Genomic DNA, 7,036 nt, shown 5'->3' with positions numbered 1-7,036 from the left:
GCGTCTCTGACAATCATCCATGGTTATACCTTTAATACACATTCCCTTTTTCGTATTGCCATTTTTCCTCCTTACTCCCATTATTTCTAATAAACAATACTTGTTTTCTTTTTTTTACAGTGCCTCTTTAAAACCCACTAGTGTTGTATTCACGCCACATATATATTTCTCATCCTGAAGCAAAGTTCTTAACCCGAGGTAATATCTCTGGGTTAGCGGAGTCTGTAACCTGAAGCGTATGTAACCCGAGGTACCACTGTAATAGGATTCCCCTCCCCCTCCGCTCCTGAGAATATTTCTGAAGAACTAAGAGGTAGCTAACTATGTTCTCCTCACAGGTAGGTAGCCGTGTTGGTTTGCCATAGTCAAAACAAAAACAAAACAAAAATTCCTTCCAGTAGCACCTTAGAGACCAACTAAGTTTGTTATTGGTATGAGCTTTCATGTTCTCCTCATGAGTAGACCCACTGAATTATTGGACCTATGTTCATCATGTCCATGCTGTCTGGGACTGTTGTGAGCTGGAGAGAGCAGGAAATAATAATAATAATAATAATAATAATAATAATAATAATAATAATAATGCCCCTCCCATTTGGCTGGGTTTCCCCAGCCACTCTGGGCAGCTCCCAACAGAATATTAAAAACACGATAAAACACCAAACATTAAAAAGTTCCCTAAACAGGGCTGCCATCAGATGTCTTCTAAAAGTCAGATAGTTGTTTATTTCCTTGACATCTGATGGGAGGGCGTTCCACAGGGCGGGTGCCTGTCCACATCCTCGGAGATAACAGATTGGAATTGATCCCATGCAACTTGACCAGACAGGACTCTATCACTCTCCCACCCTGGCCCTGCTCCCACGGTAGAGTTTACCTCTTTTCAAATCTGAGCGAATTTATCTGAGTAAAAATAGCATTGGTTGTGACCCTAAGTTACTTCAACTCAGTGCCAGTTTTAGAAGCCAGTGGACATACTTCTTGGTTGCTGATGCTGTTGAACCATTTGCTGTGATGAATCATCATCCCCACCTCTGCTGCAGTGTGTGGAAGGACACATCAGGAGTCTCCAGATCCACAGTCCGCATTCCCAGAGCGCCATGGGCTCCAGCCACCGTTTGATAAGATCTCTGGTGAACTCCTTTATTTCAAAGTTCAGTGGAGTGAGCAATCTGCCTGCCTTGAACCTGCAGGTGATTCACTGCGGGAAGTTATTTTAGAAACAGGTGCAAGAGGGTGGCTCAGGACACACAGGAACTGCGTGAGTCAGGCAGGGAGGGAGGGAAATGCCTCCTTCCAGCTGTCTCTTAAGGTCCTTCCTTGGTCCAGTGGTACCATCAAAACAAGGCCTGGGGCAGAGGTCGAGGGCCCTGTTTGCAGAATAATAAAGGGCCTTAAACAAACCAAATAATATTATAATTTTAGAATACCTAACTGTGAAGATACATAGAATGAAAGGGCTTAAGGTCAGTGAGAAAGAGGAGGATTGGTTTGAGAAGATATTGAATTATTTGGGTAGGTTTGAACAATTTGGGGCAATTCAAGTGTTAAAAGTTAAATAAACCTTATGGAGAGAGGAATGTTAAGGTATATAGAAGTGTACATATGGTTGATTTGAATATGTTATTAGCAAATATTATTGAATATGTATATTATTGAATGGGACGCAGGTGGCGCTGTGGGTTAAACCACAGAGCCTAGGGCTTGCCGATCAGAAGGTTGGCGGTTCGAATCCCTGCGACGGGGTGAGCTCCTGTTGCTTTGGTCCCTGCTCCTGCCAACCTAGCAGTTTGAAAGCACGTCAAAGTGCAAGTAGATAAATAGGTACCGCTCCAGCGGGAAGGTCAATTGCATTTCCATGTGCTGCTCTGGTTCGCCAGAAGCGGCTTAGTCATGCTGGCCACATGACCCAGAAGCTGAACGCTGGCTCCCTCGGCCAATAATGCGAGATGAGCGCCACAACCCCACAGTCATCTGCAAATGGACCTAATGGTCAGGGGTCCCTTTACCTTTATATTATTGAATATTGTATACCCAATGTATCAGCTGCCTGGGTGGTTTCACTGTTTGTGTTTTGGTGGTTGGTAAAAAATAATATATATATATATGGGCCTTAAAAACACAGCAGGGCTGGCTTACCACATTGGGAAGTCTTAAGTCCTTAAGTCAAACTATGGAACTCGCTCCTACAGGAGGCAGTGATGCCCACTAATTTAGATGGCTTTAAAAGAGGATTAGATGAATTTGTGGAGGGGAAGGCAACTGATAGCTTCTAGCCATGATGGCTATGCTCTGCCTCCATGGTTGGAGGCAGAAATGCTTCTGAATACCAGTTACTGGAATCCACAGGAGAGGAGAGTTTTCTTGTGCTTGAATCCAGCTTGTGGCTTTCTCTCAGGCATCTGGTGGGCCACAGTGAGGGCCGGATGCTGGACCAGATGGGCCATTGGCCTGATCCAGCAGAGTTCTTCTTAGGTTCTTACCTCACTGGGGAGCCAGCACCTGCTATTACCCTCCCCGTGTTTTGCTGTTGAATCTGCTCTTGCATAGTTTCCTTCCTTTCTGATCGACTTTATCTCACGTGCTTTTTCATGATTGGGATTTCCTGGACAAACGACTTACCCGCGTTTTAAGAGGGGAAAGATAAGCTTCGCAAGAGCTGAAATGCTGAGTCAAAGCGGAGCTCTTTGCAAGCCCACAGAGAATGCGACCCTGCGCATGTTTACTCAGAAGACGGAATGGGGGAGAAATTCCACCCAGTTCTCGCTTAAAGGCAAACCTATTTAATCTGCACTTTCTGAAACAATTTGTGCAGCCATTCATCAAAAGTCTCACTTCTCTGAATGTTGTGATACTTTTCTCCAGCCAAGGAATGGATACAAAAATGCAAAAACGGGTATGGTGTGCATAGAAATGCACGTTAGTGAAAGTAACATACAAAAATGCATTATACTGGGACATAGCTGTCAACCTTCCCTTTTTTTGCGGGAAATTCCCTTATTCCAGCACTGTTTCCTGCTGCTTCCTGCTGCTATCCCAGATTGTTAGATATCCCGTAGACTGTCCCCGGGACAGGAGAGGCTGCTGATCCCTTATTTTCGAGGCTGCTGATCCCTTATTTTCAAATCTGAAAGCTGACAGCTATGTACTGGGAGGAAATGCTTTGCAAAGATGCATTTATTAAGGCAAAATTGCATACAAAAAGGTATATGTGAGGAGAAATTAAAAAGGTTTATATGAGGCTTTGTTTTTAAAAATCACAAACTGATGAGAAAATGTGGAGGACCGAAGACTGGAAAATGAGAAACGGAGTGAAACTGAAATGGACAGATGGACAGTCAGAAGTAAAAATGAACCGTGCTCTGTGTGTGTTACTCCCTTGTATACTTCACCTTTACATTGTGTTACATTGAGGTTATTTGTTGCATCTATCTCTATAAAGAGAAAGGGTCGCCTAGAAGCATTATTAACAAACAAAAACAAATTTGGGATTACAGCCCTGCAGTCCTGTAAATCAGGAACAGGGAAGCTGTGGCTCTCCAGAAGACTCCATTTCCCATCAGCCCCAGCCAGTATCGCCCAATGGTCAGGGGTGGTGGGAGTTGTAGTCCAGCATCATCTGGAGGACCAAAGGTTTCCCATCCCTGCTTTACACCACTACTCAGAAGCAAGGATCCTGTTTTTTATGAGGAGGGGGAGAAGAGAAGCATCTGGTAGGAAAGGGGTTTTCTTTTAAACAAGAAATGAAATTTTGCCAGCATTTTTGTGTGGATTTTTCCTAACACAAATTTTTATATGGAATTTTGGCTACTATACACATTTTTTTTGCAGAGCAGTTTCACCTATTATGATGTGCTTCCTATGTTATTTTCATACGATATGTACTTCTATGTGCATTTTGCTGAAGCACGTGCATTTTTTGCACACATTACTTGACCAAAGAACCTCCCTTGCAAAATTTGGAGAGGTGCGGACTTTGAAGGATGGCTGTGTTTCAGCTCACATATTGCTTCAGAAAGTGCAGATAAGGTAGTTCACCTTCAAATGCTAACCGAATTACATTTCTCCCCCAGCCTTAATGTGCGCATATGTCTAGCATGTGATAAAATCCACAAGGCCCTTGACTTCCTCTAATCGTTTTAGCTGAAATCCTGCCCTCCAATTAGCGCCTAAAAACAGTAGCTAAGAGAGCCCTCCCAAAAGGTAACAGTGCCGGGCCTTCTCAGGCACACACAAGTTTAGAAAAAAATGTAAGAATAGAATTCCTGAATCACAAGGAGCCCACAGGCAGGTTATGCGCACAGGACCACTTTGCCCAGCTGTACATCCCAGCATCTGGTTTTCAGAGGCATAATGTCTCTGACAATGGAAGCAGAGCATAACTTCCACATGGCTAGCAACCATTGATCGCCTTCTCCTCCATGAATTTGTCCGATCCTCTTTGAACCCACCCAAGTTGGTGGCTCTCCCGGTCTCCTGTGGGAGCGAGTTCAATAGTTAAACTTTGTTCTATGTGGAGAGGGACATCCTTTTATCTGTCCTGAATTTTCCAACAGGACAGGAGGGGCCTGTCACAGTGGCCATGTTCTGCCACCACTGTTGGAGGCCACAGGCCTCAGAAACCCAGTTGCTGGGAGCCACAAGTGAGGAGAGTTGCTCTCTGCCTGTGGGCTTCCTCTGGGCATCTGGTTGGCCACAGTGAGAGGAGGAGGCTGGACTAGATGGGCCATTGACACGACCCAACAGCCAGGCTCTTCAAATGTTCACACAGGGTTCCTTGAGCCCTGCCTGGGCCACCTGAGTCGAGAGAAGGAGAAGCATCTGGTAGCAAAGCTGTTTCCTTCCCCCACCGCCTCATCTCTCTTGTCATCTTATCATCATTGGCTTGTGTGCTTTCTGCCCTCCCTGCTGCAACTGGGACATGCTTGGTCAGGTGGGCGGGTGTTAATGAGGAAACAACAGGAAGCATTTCGGGTCTTTTATTAGCTGCTGTGCTGTGCCTCGCAGCTGGAGGTGAGTAATCTGATCTCTGCGGTGTCCTGTTTGCCACTCCTGCTGCAAGCCACGTTACCCCATCCCGGTTCACCTGGTGCCGGACCAGCCTGCAGCTCACCCTGATCTCGACACCCACACCCGGGCCGCCCTTCCTCTCCTCTCCACCCACGTTCCCCCAGAAGCTTTGTTGCTCGCTGTTAACAAGCCGCCGACCCAGCTCCGGCACCGAGAGCGGCTAGGTATGTTGTCGTCTCTGCCACCTACTCACGTCCTGTCTGAAGCACAAGTCCCCAGCTGCACATCTTAAAAGTGAGGATCGTGCTTCTGGGCTGGGTTCAAGTGAGGCTTGTTTTGCTGAAACACCACCATGCCTCTGTGACCATGCATTCCAGGGGAACAGTTTCTGCTTTCAGAGCTTTCCAAGTAATTGGTGCACCTATTTTTGCATCCTGGTTCCTCAAAGTGACCCATTTATTGAGAATGCATCCCAATTTGCTGGTGCAAAAGTTACGCAGAGGTTAGATTATAGGTAAAGGTAAAGGGACCCCTGACCATTAGGTCCAGTCATGGCCGACTCTGGGGTTGCGTCGCTCATCTCACTTTATTGGCCCAGGGAGCCGGCGTTTGTCCGCAGACAGCTTCCGGGTCATGTGGCCAGCATGACTAAGCCGCTTCTAGCGAACCAGAGCAGCGCACAGAAATGCTGTTTACCTTCCCGCCAGAGTGGTACCTATTTATCTACTTGCACTTTGACGTGCTTTCGAACTGCTAGGTTGGCAGGAGCAGGGACCGAGCAACGGGAGCTCACCCCATTGCGGGGATTCGAACTGCCAACCTTCAGATTGGCAAGTCCTAGGCTCTGTGGTTTAACCCACAGCGCCACCCGCATCCCTAGGTTAGATTATAAAAAGGTAAAGGTACCCCTGCCCGTACGGGCCAGACGTGTCCGACTCTAGGGTTGTGCGCTCATCTCACTTAAGAGGCCGGGGGCCAGCACTGTCCGGAGACACTTCCGGGTCACGTGGCCAGCGTGACAAAGCTGCTCTGGCGAGCCAGCACCAGCGCAGCACACGGAAACGCCGTTTACCTTCCCGCTAGAAAGCGGTACCTATTTATCTACTTGCACTTAGAGGTGCTTTCGAACTGCTAGGTGGGTAGGAGCTGGGACCGAGCAATGGGAGCTCACCCTGTCGCGGGGATTCGAACTGCCGACCTTCTGATTGGCAAATCCTAGGCTCTGTGGTTTAACCCACAGCGCCACCCGCGCCCCTAGGTTAGATTATACCCACCCTCTTTTGGCTGCCTATTAGCCACTAGGCTAAGTTCAAGGTGCTGTTTTTAGGAAACATAGGAAGCTGCCCTGTATTGAGTCAGACCATTGGTCCATATAGCTCATTACCGTTTACACTGACTGGCAGCAGCTCTCCAAGGTTTCAAGCAGCCATATTTCCCAGCCCTACCTGGAGATGCCAGCTTCTCTACCATGGAGCTACAGCCCTTCCAAACCCCTATGCAGCTTGGGACCAGGATACCTGAAAGATTGTGTCGCCCCGATATACCCAATCAAACACTGCATTACACCTCCCAGGATTCTTTGAAGGAAGTCATGTGATCTTAATGTGCAATGGATGTGCTATAAATATATGGGGTGGATCTGCCCTGAATCTTTTAACAACCTCTAAATACGAGACAGAGGAGACCTATTATTAGGATGGATAAAACTGCTGTTTTTCATTCTCTACATTTCTCATTTTCCCTATCTTAAATTCACTTCTTTACTTTTCTGAAAAAATGGCGTGCATTACAAAAAAAATCCTGATGGAAATTCATTAGCATTTGAGAGCAAATTATTCACATTTGTACATATTTTTACAAGCAATTTCCCCCAGGAGGATGTCTTTTTGTATGTCATTTCACAAGTATTTTATACTAATATTTGTACTACATCATTGGCCAGAGAGCTACACCACAAAATTCTGAGAAGTACAGATTTCTTAGGATAGCTATGTTTCAGTTTGTGAGTTGATTTGAGAAGGGCGAA

This window comes from Podarcis gaigeae (genome assembly GCF_964106915.1).
Source record: "Podarcis gaigeae genome assembly, chromosome: 8".
In the NCBI taxonomy this organism is placed as follows: Eukaryota; Metazoa; Chordata; class Lepidosauria; order Squamata; family Lacertidae; genus Podarcis; species Podarcis gaigeae.
Note: the sequence above shows the minus strand (reverse complement) of the source record.